The 12,222-nt window shown below is 47.2% G+C and overlaps 1 protein-coding gene and 1 long non-coding RNA gene across 3 annotated transcripts in view; both read left to right on the top strand.

The window, feature by feature from the left end:
* ZC2HC1C (zinc finger C2HC-type containing 1C) overlaps positions 1-12,222 on the top strand; it is a 103,653-nt gene that overhangs the window by 10,637 nt on the left and 80,794 nt on the right. The window lies entirely within an intron of this gene.
* Positions 1-12,222, top strand: part of LOC119944726 — a 35,456-nt gene that overhangs the window by 16,574 nt on the left and 6,660 nt on the right. Inside the window, exons 2-3 of one of the 2 annotated variants that reach the window (XR_005455940.1) lie at positions 1,223-1,317; positions 6,955-7,168. This is a non-coding gene — a long non-coding RNA (uncharacterized LOC119944726). Of the gene's footprint in view, positions 1-1,222; positions 1,318-6,954; positions 7,169-12,222 lie in introns of those variants that run through there. The other variant, XR_005455941.1, reaches the window with a different exon arrangement.

The raw sequence follows: 12,222 nt of genomic DNA, 5'->3' as shown, positions 1-12,222 counted from the left end.
AATTTACCCCAATGTGTGTTGTTTTTGAAACTCCTGAGAAAACTGAGCAGAAAGAACCCAGGTTTCTCCAGTGGGGAGGAGTTAGGGGTGGTTGTTCTCCTGCCACCCCCAGTTCTCCCACTTACAGAGAGGGAAGCAGCATGGCTCAGTGGAAAGAGCCCAGGATTGGGAGTCAGAGGTCGTGGGTTCTACTGCCGGCTCTGCCACTTGTCAGCTGTGTGACCTTGGGCAAGTCACTTCACTTCTCTGGGCCTCAGTTCCCTCATCTGTAAAATGGGGATGAAGACTGGGAGCCCCCTCCGTAGGACAACCTGATCACCTTGTATCTCCCCCAGCACTTAGAACAGTGCTTTGCACATGGTAAGCGCTTAACAAATACCGTTATTATTATTATTATTCTCTGGGCCTCAGTTCCCTCATCTGTAAAATGGGGATGAAGACTGGGAACCCCACGGGGGACAACCTGATAACCTTGTATCACCCCCAGCGCTTAGAACAGTGCTTTGCACATAGTAAGCGCTTAACAAATACCATCATCATTATTATTATTATTATTCTCTGGGCCTCAGTTCCCTCACCTGTAAAATGGGGATGAAGACTGTGAGCCCAACGTGGGACAACCTGATAACCTTGTATCACCCCCAGCGCTCAGAATAGTGCTTGGCACATAGTAAGCGCTTAACAAATACCATCATTATTATTATTATTCTCTGGGCCTCAGTTCCCTCACCTGTAAAATGGGGATGAAGACTGTGAGCCCAACGTGGGACAACCTGATAACCTTGTATCACCCCCAGCGCTCAGAATAGTGCTTGGCACATAGTAAGCGCCTAACAAATACTACCATTATTATTATTATTAAATGTAAGAACAGGTTTAGGCTTTTACCCGATTTCACTCTATCTCTGTCCCCCCAACTAATTTTTTGAAAACCGGTATTAAAAGTCCCCAAACCCAGACAGTTCTTCCTTAATGTGAGTTGTCAGGGGGTGGTACGGCTCAGTTGTGATTCAGAGGCCGGGAAACGTCCTCCCGGCAAGGTGAGGCATGCCGCGTTTTCGAAGGAACGGCGCTGGCGGGTGCTAGCGGCATCGGAGCGGGAGAGGATTTGATTACGAGATTCCACATTCCACCCAGGAAGACGGGTGTGATTTCAAGATGCATTTTCAGTTAACATTTCCGCTGCCGTGATGAACACGATTTATTTGTGATTCCGTCCCAGTTCTGCTGTGATCGGCTGGAAGGCGGAACCTTTGGGGGCTGGATTATCAGCATTTTCACCGCTGTCGAAAAATCACCGGGCCTTTTCGGAATGTGGTATGTAGAAGGTGTGACGATTTAAAAATGCTTAAGGGCGGTTTCTGGGAGGTTTTCCTCCTTGACGGTTAATAGACTTGGGTCAGCTTCTGTTTATGAGAAGCGCGGGTCAGCAGGCTTCGTGTTCTACTGGGCATCCCTTTCCTCATAAACAAAATTTAGGATAGTCGCAAATTATGGATGGAAAGAAGTCTAATAGCCTACAAAGCAGCGTAAAAGCAACTTAATTTGGGATGATAAGTAACAGTAATGGTAATAATATTTGTTAAACCCCTATTATCTATCAATGGGCTACAGACAGTGTGGTTTAGTGGCCAGAGCACAGGCTTGGGAGTCAGGAGATGTGGGTTCTAATCCCAGCTCCACCACTTGTCTGCTGTGTGACCTTGGGCAAGCCACTCAACTTCTCGGTGTCTCAGTGACCTCATCTGTGAAATGGGGATGAAGGCTGTGAGCCCCAGGTGGAACAACCTGATTACCTTGTATCTACCCCAGCGCTTCGAACAGTGCTTGGCACATAGGCAGCGCTTAACAAATACCATAATTATTATTATCAGGTTGAACGCAGACTGAGAACCCTATGAGGACAGGGATTAAGTGGGAGGGAGAACAAGTATCGAATCCCCATTTTACAGATGAGGAAGCAGGCCCAGAGAAGTTAAGTGACTTGTCCGGGGCCCCACAGCAGGCAACCGGCTGAATCAGGATTAGAACTCAGGTCCTCTGACTCTCAGGCCTGTGCTTTCTGCTGTCATACTACCTGCTGGGTAGCTGGAACATAGAGTATTTGTTTAGCCATGTCCTTCAGAAAGAACTAAGACACACCATGAAGATGAATCATGAATCATGAATGAAAGCCAGACTTAAAAAATATAAACTCAGTTTTTACCTGAAATTAAAGAAAAAAATTAGTCTTTAAACCTGAAAAATCCATGCCCTGGTTTCAGAATTTGGATTACAGGTTAAGAGGAATAAGGGGGAGCATTTGCCCTGAGGATAAAGTTAGACTTTGAAAAACCAAGGAGCTTGTTCCGGCCCTTTCCTCTGCCAAGGACACTCGAATACGGTTAAATCATCCAGTCCCCATCTGCATTTGGCAACAGTTCGCAATGAAAAGCTTTCTTGGCGCTCTGGGATTTGGGTCCCGATTACGTCTGTTCCTTTGTCCAGCGATTCCCAGACCATGTGCTGCCGGAACTTCCAGGTGTCCCTTGAATTTGGGACGACAGTATCTTTTATGGATGCCCGTCATAGTTTGCGGGATGATGACCGACTCTGTGGTTCAGGATATCCGGAGGGAAAATCAGTACACTGTATATAGCTGTCGTTCGTATTCGAAGACGTCACTGGTGGTAAAATATCATACCAGGTGTTCTGTGAAGTGTATTTTTCTTGTATGTTAAGTCACAGGGGCACATTGAGGGGAGGGCCTACAGTGCTCAAAGATGCAGCTTCTCAGTGAAGGGGTGAGCTCTCCTGCTCCCCATAAAGTGCTCATAGGCATCAGGAAGGAGGGTGGGTATCCTTGGTCACATCTAGGCTGTGGCTTTGGGCCAGGATCATCTGTGACTTTCCCATTTCCCACTTCAGGACTTTCCATCCGGGGAATGGAGAGAAGGGATGAACTCATCTTCCCTCTCAAACCTTCTAACTTTTCCCAACTCTTCTACCTAACTTTTCCATCGCAGCCAACACTGCCGCCAACCTCCCCGTCTCTCAGGATCTTCGCTTTGGAGTTACCCTTTCCTCCAACCCTCCTTTTCAGCCTATCACTAAATCAGGTCGGTTATTCCTCGACAACATTTCCAGAATCAATCAGCCAATGGTATTACTTGAGCGCTTACTGTGCTCAGGGCAGCGTACAAAGCATTCGGGAGAGAAAAATGCGGTGGGGTTGGTAGACACGTTCCCTTCCCGCAACGAGCTTGCGGTCTTACAAGTCGGGAATCCACACTTCCACTCTGCCAAAATTGCCATCACGTTGGTCCAGGCATTTTTGCCATAATTACTGCATCATCCTCCTTGGGGACATTCCAGTCTCCCCTGTCTCCAATTTATTCTTCACTCAGCTGCCCACATCAGTTTCTAAAAGAGTTTTGTGCCTGTCTCCCTTCTCCTGAAAAATCTTCACTGTTTACCCATATCTCTCCATCTCAAGCAAATACTCCTGACCGTTGGCTTTAAAGCCTTCCATCATCTCTCTTCCTCATATTTATCCACTCTCTTCTCCCACTCCACTCCAGGTTGCGTTTCTATCAAGGTAATTTGCTCACTGGCTTCGTTCTCATCTGTCACCATCCTCTTGCTCTATCCCCCTTAAAATCCAGCAGGCCACTGCTCTCCCCACTTTCTAAGTCCTCTGAAATCACATCTCCTCCAGGAAGTCTTCCCTGATTAATCTCACTCCCCCACTCTACATCCTCCCAACTACTTGAGCACTTCTGTGTCACTAAAGAGGCAGCATAGCCTAATGGATAGAGCCCAGGCTTGGGAGTCAGAAGGACCTGGGTTCTAAACCTGGCTCGGCCACTTCTCTGCTGTGTGACATTGTGCAAGTCACTTAACTTGCATATTTATTACTCCATTTATTTATTTATTTATTTATTTATTTATTTATCTATCTTGTACATATCTATTCTATTTATTTTATTTGGTTAGTATGTTTGGTTTTGTTCTCTGTCTCCCCCTTCTAGACTGTGAGCCCGCTGTTGGGTAGGGACTGTCTCTATGTGTTGCCGACTTGTACTTCCCAAGCACTTAGTACAGTGCTCTGCACACAGTAAGCGCTCAATAAATATGATTGATTGATTAACTGCTCTGTGCTTGTTACATCATCTGCAAAATGGGGATTAAGATTGTGAGCCCCACGGGGGACAGGGACTGCGTCCGACCTGACAACCTTGTTTACCCCCCAGCGCTTAGTATAGTTCCTGGCACAGAGTAAGCACTTAACACAAATACCATTAAAAAAAGAGAAAACTAAACCACTTGGATTCTCATACCTTGCATCGCCTCCCATAGCACCTACATACATATCTTTTGTGCTTACATAATAATAATAATAATGGCATTTGTTAAGCATTTACTATGTGCAAAGCACTGTTCTAAGTTCTGGAGAGATATAAGGTGAACAGGTTGTCCCATGTGAGGCTCACAGTCTTAATCCCCATTTTACAGATGAGGTAACTGAGGCTAAGAGAAGTTAGGTGACTTGCCCAAGGTCACACAGCAGACATGTGGCGGGGCCAGGATTCGAACCCATGCTCTTTCCACTGAGCCACACTGCTTCTCTTACATACATATCTTAGTACAGCGCTCTGCATATAGTAGGCACTCAATAAATATGATTGATTGATTTTGCATTTTATTTCTTTAACCTGGAATTTTAATGTCTATCTTCCCAGCAAGATTCTATGACCCTTGAGGAAAGGGGTCATGTCTATTAATTTTATTTTACTCTTCCAAGGGCTTAGTAGAGAGTTGTGAATAGGTTGGGTGCTTAATACCTACTACAGGTTGATTGTACAGAAGAAAAGAAAAATTACTCCCCGCAAGCATGAAGGCTGTCTTGCCTCTGTGAATGGCAGAATCAGAGTTAAAACAGACATCATCTGATCCAGTCTCAATAATACTAATGATGGCATTTATTAAGCAGTTACTATGTGCCAAGCGCCGTTCTAAGCGCCGGGGTAGATACAGAGTAATCAGGTTGTCCCTCGTGGGGCTCACAGTCTTAATCCCCGTTTTACAGATGAGGTAACTGAGGCAAAGAGAAGTTAAGTGACTTGCCCAAAGTCACCCAGCTGATAATAGTAATTATGGCATCTGTTAAGCGCTTACCTTGTGTCAAGCACTGTTCTAAGTGCTGGGGTAGATACAAGGTAATCGGATTGTCCCATGTGGGGCTCACAGGCTTTATCCCCATTTTACAGATGAGATAATTGAGGCACAGGGACGTTCAGTGCTTGCCCAAGGTCACCCAGCAGACAAGTGGTGGAGCCGGGACAAGAATCCATGCCCTCTGACTCCCAAGCCCGTACTCTTATATTCAGTTCAGTCAATCGTATTTATTGAGCGCTTACCGTGTGCAGAGCACTGTACTAAGCGCTTAGTATTCTTGCCACCGAGCCACGGTGCGGAGGCGGAATCAGAACCCCCAGCCTCCAACTCCCAAGCCCGTGCTCTTTCCACTAAGCCACACTGCTTCTCAACTTTCAGGCAGGGGAAGAACTAAATTGTGCCGGATGGCTTTCTGCCCTCTTTTTTAAAGCTCTCCAAGATTGGAGAGTCAACAGTCTCCTTGGGTATTCATGCCAAAGTTTTCCTTTCAGGTAGTTGTATCTTCAACTACAATCTCCCCTACTTTAAGGCTATTTCCTCCTGTTCGGCCCTCTGAGGAAATGGAACTAATCCACAGCCACCCCTTAGAAGTAATTATCGGCAGATTATTGAATCATTGCTTAGCCTTCTCAGGTTAAGCGGTTCCAGCCAGCCACTTTTACCTTTCGGCATAGCGTCTATTTTCTTTAGGTTTTTTTGTCATCGCTTTTCTCTTGGTTCCTCGATATTCCTTGGTGACCTCAACCAGACGTAGCACAGTACAGCAGGAGGAATATTTCCCAGGCCTTTCTGGGCAGATACCTGTTGAAATGTCTCAGTACATGACTTCAGTAATCCTCTTTAGTACCTTCAAACCCTCAACTATGCTCCTTCAGCACTTTTTTTTTTACTCCACTCAGTGTTTCCTAGCTCATCTTTTTCCATCCTACATTTGCAGTCTATCTAGTCCTTCCTGAATTTCAATCTGTTTTTTGCAAGAAGCAGCACGGCCTAGGGGAAAGAGCACGGTCCTGGGAGTCAGAGGACCTGGGTTCTAATCCCGGTTCTGCCATCTGGCTGCTGTGTGGCCTTGGGCAATCCGCTTAACTTCTCTGTGCCTCAGTACCTTACCTGTAAGATGGGAATTAAGACTGTGAGCCCCATGTGGGACATGGACTGAATCTAATCTGACTGTCTAATATCCACTCCAGTGCTCAGGACAGTGTCTAGCAGGTATTAAGTGCTTAACAAATACCATTTTAAAAAAGACCATTTTACCCTTGGAATTCCATTCCGGTCTCCCAAAGGATCAGCAGTCCCATCCAATTTAGTAGCATCTAAAAATTGGGTGAACATTCTCTTGAATCCTTTAAGTAAACAATAAAATTGAATGAATAGAATGGGTTCCAGGATAAATTCCTGTGGAAGATCTTTTGATATCTGCTCCCTATTTTAATACTGAAAATTGTTTTCTACCCAACAGTAGTATGACCAAGGCTGTACATTCTCAGTGTGTCTAAGAGAATGTCATGCCAGATGGAATTAAGAGTCTACTAAAGTCCCTAATGATTACATCTATCTTGTCTACATGGCCGGTCGCTATCACTGGATATTTATCTGTCATGATTTGATTGACACAAGTCATGTTCGTGGCTTCCTTAATGCTCTCCTAGGGGGTTGCAAATTAATCGTTTGATCATTTGTTCTACTATCTTTCCAGGTATTGATGCAAAAATGACTAGTTGGTAATTACAGGATCACCCTTTTCCTCCTTTTATAAAGATTGACGCAATGGGTGCCTTCTTCTGGTATTTACAGGCTATGCCCGTCTCCCCTACGATCGCAAAAACAGCCGCTGACAACTCTGCAGAAACACCTGCCAATTCCAGATGTGCGGAAGGATGTATGACCTCAGGCTCTTGAGTTACGTCTTTAGCCGCCCTTTCCTAGTTTGGCTTTCCCAGCGTCTATGCCAAGTGGAATTTGTCCTGGACAGCTGTTCCCTTTTGATCTTTTTTTTTTTTTTTTTGGCAGCGACAGAAGTGAAAAGAAAAAATGTGGGAAAAAAAGCCTCTTGCTCTTCAGACATCTTTTATCAATCAATCAATCAATCAATCGTATTTATTGAGCGCTTACTGTGTGCAGAGCACTGTACTAAGCGCTTGGGAAGTACAAGTCGGCAACACATAGAGACAGTCCCTACCCAACAGCGGGCTTACAGTCTAGAAGGGGTGGGGGGGGGGGGTTTGGGCTTTCCTTGTCCACTTGGGGGAAAGTTGATGATGATGATGGCATTTATTAAGTGCTTACTATGTGCAAAGCACTGTTCTAAGCTCTGGGGAGGTTACAGGGTGATCAGGTTGTCCCACGGGGGGCTCACAGTCTTCATCCCCATTTTACAGATGAGGTAACTAAGGCACAGAGAAGTCAAGTGACTTGCCCAGTGTCACACAGCAGACAAGTGGCAGAGCTGGGATTTGAACCCATGACCTCTGACTCCAAAGCCCGTGTTCTTTCCACTGAACCACGCTGCTGCTTGATATTTCCGCCTAATACCACTTTTTTCATTCCCTTTTATGACCCATGCTATTCGTACTTCCTTTCCAGCCTTTGCCTAGAATTTCTAATCTCGTTTCTACATAACCACGCTGTTTCTCTGTAGTCTTCTCAAGTGATTTGGCATGGATTCCGCTTTTTAGAGTTTCCGGTTTTTAGGACCCTCGACGGCTTAGCCAACTTGGGGCATCTCGGTGCCATTCTTGTCCTCTTCCTGTCTTCCTATGGCTTTTGAACCGGCAGAATTCCACTCTCCCGAATGGGTGGCGATGGCCTGGAAGGCATCGCTCATCTAGATAAGAAGCAGCGTGGCTCAGTGGAAAGAGCCCGGGCTTTGGAGTCAGAGGTCATGTGTTCGAATTCCAGCTCGGCCAGTTGTCAGCTGGGTGACTTTGGGCAAGTTACTTCACTTCTCTGTGCCTCAGTTACTTCATCTGTAAAATGGGGATTAAGACTGTGAGCCCCCGTGGGACAACCTGATCACCTTCTAACCTCCCCAGCGCTTAGAACAGTGCTTTAAGTGCTTAATAAATGCCATTATTATTATTATTATCTAGATGACATGGGAGGTGATGCTGATTCTTACCAATAGAGGTACTTGTGCTTACGTTTCACTTTCTGCCTCGCCACCGGAGAGCACTTTCCAAAGACGCTCGTTATTTTTTTTTTTTAATGACATTTATTAAGCACTATGTGCAAAGCACTGTTCTAAGCGCTGGGGAGGTTACAAGGCGATCAGGTTGTCCCACAGGGAGCTTACAGTCTTCATCCCCATTGTACAGATGAGGGAACTGAGGCCCAGAGAAGTCAAGTGACTTGCCCAAAGTCACACAGCTGACAATTGGCAGAGCCGGGATTCGAACCCATGACCTCTGACTCCAAAGCCCGGGCTCTTTCCACTGAGCCACACTGCTATTCCTTACGGTTCCCTAAGCTGAAGTAGAGACAAGGCATAAATGGAGTTGTACCTCCCTCTCTTTAATCGCCACAATTCTAAGATGTCTCAAAATAATTATGGTACTTGTTAAGCGCTTACTACATGCCGGGTACCGTTCTAAGTGCTGGGGCCGATCCAGGCTAATCAGTTTGGACGCAGTCCCCGTCCCACGTGGTGCTCACGGGCTCACCATCCGCTTTCCAGATGAAGTAACCGAGGCACAGAGAAGTGAAGTGGCTTGCTCAAGGTCATGGAGCAGACAAGTGACAGAGCTGGGATTAGAACCCGTGACCTTCTGATTCTCAGAGCCATGCTCTAACCACTACGGTCGGTATGTTCGTCTCCCTGATGAAAGGAAAGAACTCCAAGGCAGCGCTGATTTTCCTAGATTCATTCATTCAATCGTATTTATTGAGCGCTTACTGTGGGCAGAGCACTGTACTAAGCGCTTGGGAAGTACAAGTTGGCAACATATAGAGACAGTAGCGCAGTTACTGGATCAAGAGACGCTAATCCTCTTTTGCTGAACTCTTTGGATCTACGTAAATCCAAGAGCATGGGTTTGGGAGTCAGAAAAATCCACCCTTTCCTCTCCGTCCAAACTGCTACCACTTTAATCCAGTTATCCTATCCCACCTTGATTACCGCATCAGCCTCCTTGCAGACCTCCCTGCTTCCTGTCTCTCCTCACTCCAGTCCATGCTTTTCTCTGCTGCCTGGATCATTTCTCTACAAAAACATTCAGTCCACGTTCCCCCACTCCTCAAGCACTTCCAGTGGTTGCCCGTCCATCTCAGCATCAGGCAAAAATTCCTCACCTTTGGCTTTAAATCACCCAATCACCTTGTCCCCTTCTACCTCACCTTGCTACTTTCCTCCTGCAACGCAGCCCATAGCTCCTCTAATGCTAACTTTCTCACTCTACCTCAGTCTCATCTATCTCACCGCCATCCTCTCGCCCACTCCCGCTTCCAGCCTGGCATGCCCTCCCTCCTCATGGCCAACAGTTACTCTCCCCTGCCTGCAAAGCCTTATTGAAGGCAAATCTGCCCTGAGTCCTCTGACAAAGCCCTCTTTTCCTTTTCTTCCACTCCTCCTGCGTCACCTTGACCTGCTCCCTTTATTCATCCCCACTCCCAGCCCCACAGCACTTCTGTACATCTCTGCAGCGTGGCTCAGTGGAAAGAGCCCGGCCTTTGGAGTCAGAGGTCATGGGTTCAAATCCCCGCTCCACCAACTGTCAGCTGGGTGACTTTGGGCAAGTCGCTTCACTTCTCTGGGCCTCAGTTACCTCATCTGTAAAATGGGGACTAAGACTGGGAGCCCCCTGTGAGACAACCTGATCACCTTGTAACCTCCCCAACGTTTAGAACAGTGCTCTGCACATAGTAAGCACTTAACAAAATGCCATCATTATTATTATTATTATATCTGTATTTAATTTCTTTCTATTAATGTCCGTCTCCCCCTCTAGGCAGTAAGCATTATTATTATTATTATATCTGTACTTTATTTCTTTCTATTAATGTCCGTCTCCCCCTCTAGGCAGTAAGCTCGTGGTGGGCAGGGAATGTGTCTGTTTATTGTTGTAGCCTCCCAAGTGCTTAGTACAGTGCTCCGCACACAGTAAGCGCTCCATAAATATGATTGAATGAATGAATGAGGCGAAGACTCAGGTAGAGCGGGGTAGTCCAGTGGTGTTTGCATCGTTGTCCTGGTGGCTGTCTCTGCAGCCCCGTATTGCAGGCGGGGCAGCAGAGGCAGCACAGTGAAGAGAAGTGGGAGGACTGGATAATAATAATAATAATAATGACATTTATTAAGCGCTTACTATGTGCAAAGCACTGTTCTAAGCGCTGGTAGGAGGAGGTGGGATTGTGGGTCTGAACCCCTGCACCACTGTCACTAGGTGCCCCCTGATCCTCCAGAGGGAGAGATTCCGGGGGGCCGGCAGCAGGGCAGAGATGGGCAGGGAGGAGGGCGATTCTCGGGGACTCGTCATCCCTCCCCCCGTCCCCTCGCCCTCTCTCTTTCTTTCCTTTGCCTTCATCTCCTCTCACTCCCGTTCCCCCACCCTCAAACACTCCCCAAACCAACAAAGTCAGTGTTAGATACAACAGTGTGGCTCCACGCTCCCGTTACCTTCGGCTTGCGGGATGGCCCGGCTTCCTCTGGAATCCCCAGGCCCCCGTTCCCGAGACATGCCAGATATGACATCCCCCGGTACCCAGCAGAGTCCCCCCGGGGCACGGCCGCAGGGCGTCTACTGGTGCTGATAGAGTCCCGGGAAATCTCTGGTCTAGAACACGCAGAGAATAATTTCATAAAAATGTCTTAACCCCGATCTTCAGTCTGCCGATCATCCCTTGTTTGTGGATGGGGTCTCTGCTGTCATAAGGGGTGGGTCTGCCGAGGGCAGGACAGAAGGTACTTGGATGACAAAGATTTTCCCAGGTCAGATGGAGGAGTCTATGACGTTCCTTCTTGTAGTAGGAAGGGCGGGGGAAGAGGAGGCTTTCCGAACAGAGATGGCTGGGGGCTCTGCAGAGCAGGTGGGCCTGAACCTGTAATCTCACGGATACAACACAGGCCTGAGAGTCAGATAACCTGAGTTCTAATCCTGGTGTGTCACTTGTCTGCTGTGAGACCTCGGGCAAGTCACTTGTCTGTGCCTCAGTTACCTCATCTGTGACAGGGGGATTTAAGACCGCGAGCCCCGTGTGGGACGTCATGGAGTGTGTCCAACCTGATGGGCTTGTATCGATCCCAGAACTTAGTACAGTGCCTGACATATAGTAAATGCTCAACATGGTAGGAGGGGGCAAGATGATGGAGGGCTTTAAAGCCAATAGTGAGGAGCATTTGTTTGATACAGTGGTGGGTAGGCAACCAATGGGGATTTTTGAGAAGGGTCTCAGCCCCACAGAGGGGTGAACTCTTGTCAGACAAGAAAGCTTTGTGACAGACAGTGGTGGCTTCTGGGGATCTGTGTCAGGAGGACGCTGGGTTGCTTAGTGTTTCCACTCCGTTTGTTTTTGAGAAGCAGAGTTGCGTGGGCTCCTGAGACCAAGTCACCGGGGGAGCACGTGGGAGAGCAGAAAGTAGGTATGGTACCAAAACAGATCCATTCATTTGCCAGGTCTGGACTTGAGTCCCTGTGAAATGAGCCTCTACTAGGGATCTGAGCAGTGCCGGGTGGGCAAGAGGGTAGAGTGTTTCAGTCAGCTTAGCTGTAGTTGTCTAAGTGTCCACCTATCCCCTTAAGTAGGGGAAAGTGTTGATGAAATCAGTCAATCAATCAGTTAATGGTATTTACTGAGTGCTTACTGTGTGCAGAGCATTGTTCTAAGCCCTTGGGAGAGTACAAGAGAATTATCAGTCATGTTCGCTGCTTATAATGTCTGTCTTCCCCTCCTGTCTAGAGGGTAACATTAATATGAATAAATAATTCATAATCACTAATTTAAAGCAAGTAAGTTTTCTGCCACCCCATATCACTCCCTCCCCAGCCGCGAGCACGGTCATTTCCTGGCAGCAGATGTGATCCTGAGGAGCAGCGTGGCTTCGTGGAAAGAGCCCGGGCTTGGGAATCA

Source organism: Tachyglossus aculeatus, chromosome 23 (genome assembly GCF_015852505.1).
Source record: "Tachyglossus aculeatus isolate mTacAcu1 chromosome 23, mTacAcu1.pri, whole genome shotgun sequence".
NCBI classification, from domain to species: domain Eukaryota; kingdom Metazoa; phylum Chordata; class Mammalia; order Monotremata; family Tachyglossidae; genus Tachyglossus; species Tachyglossus aculeatus.
This window is presented reverse-complemented; position numbering and strand designations above follow the sequence as displayed.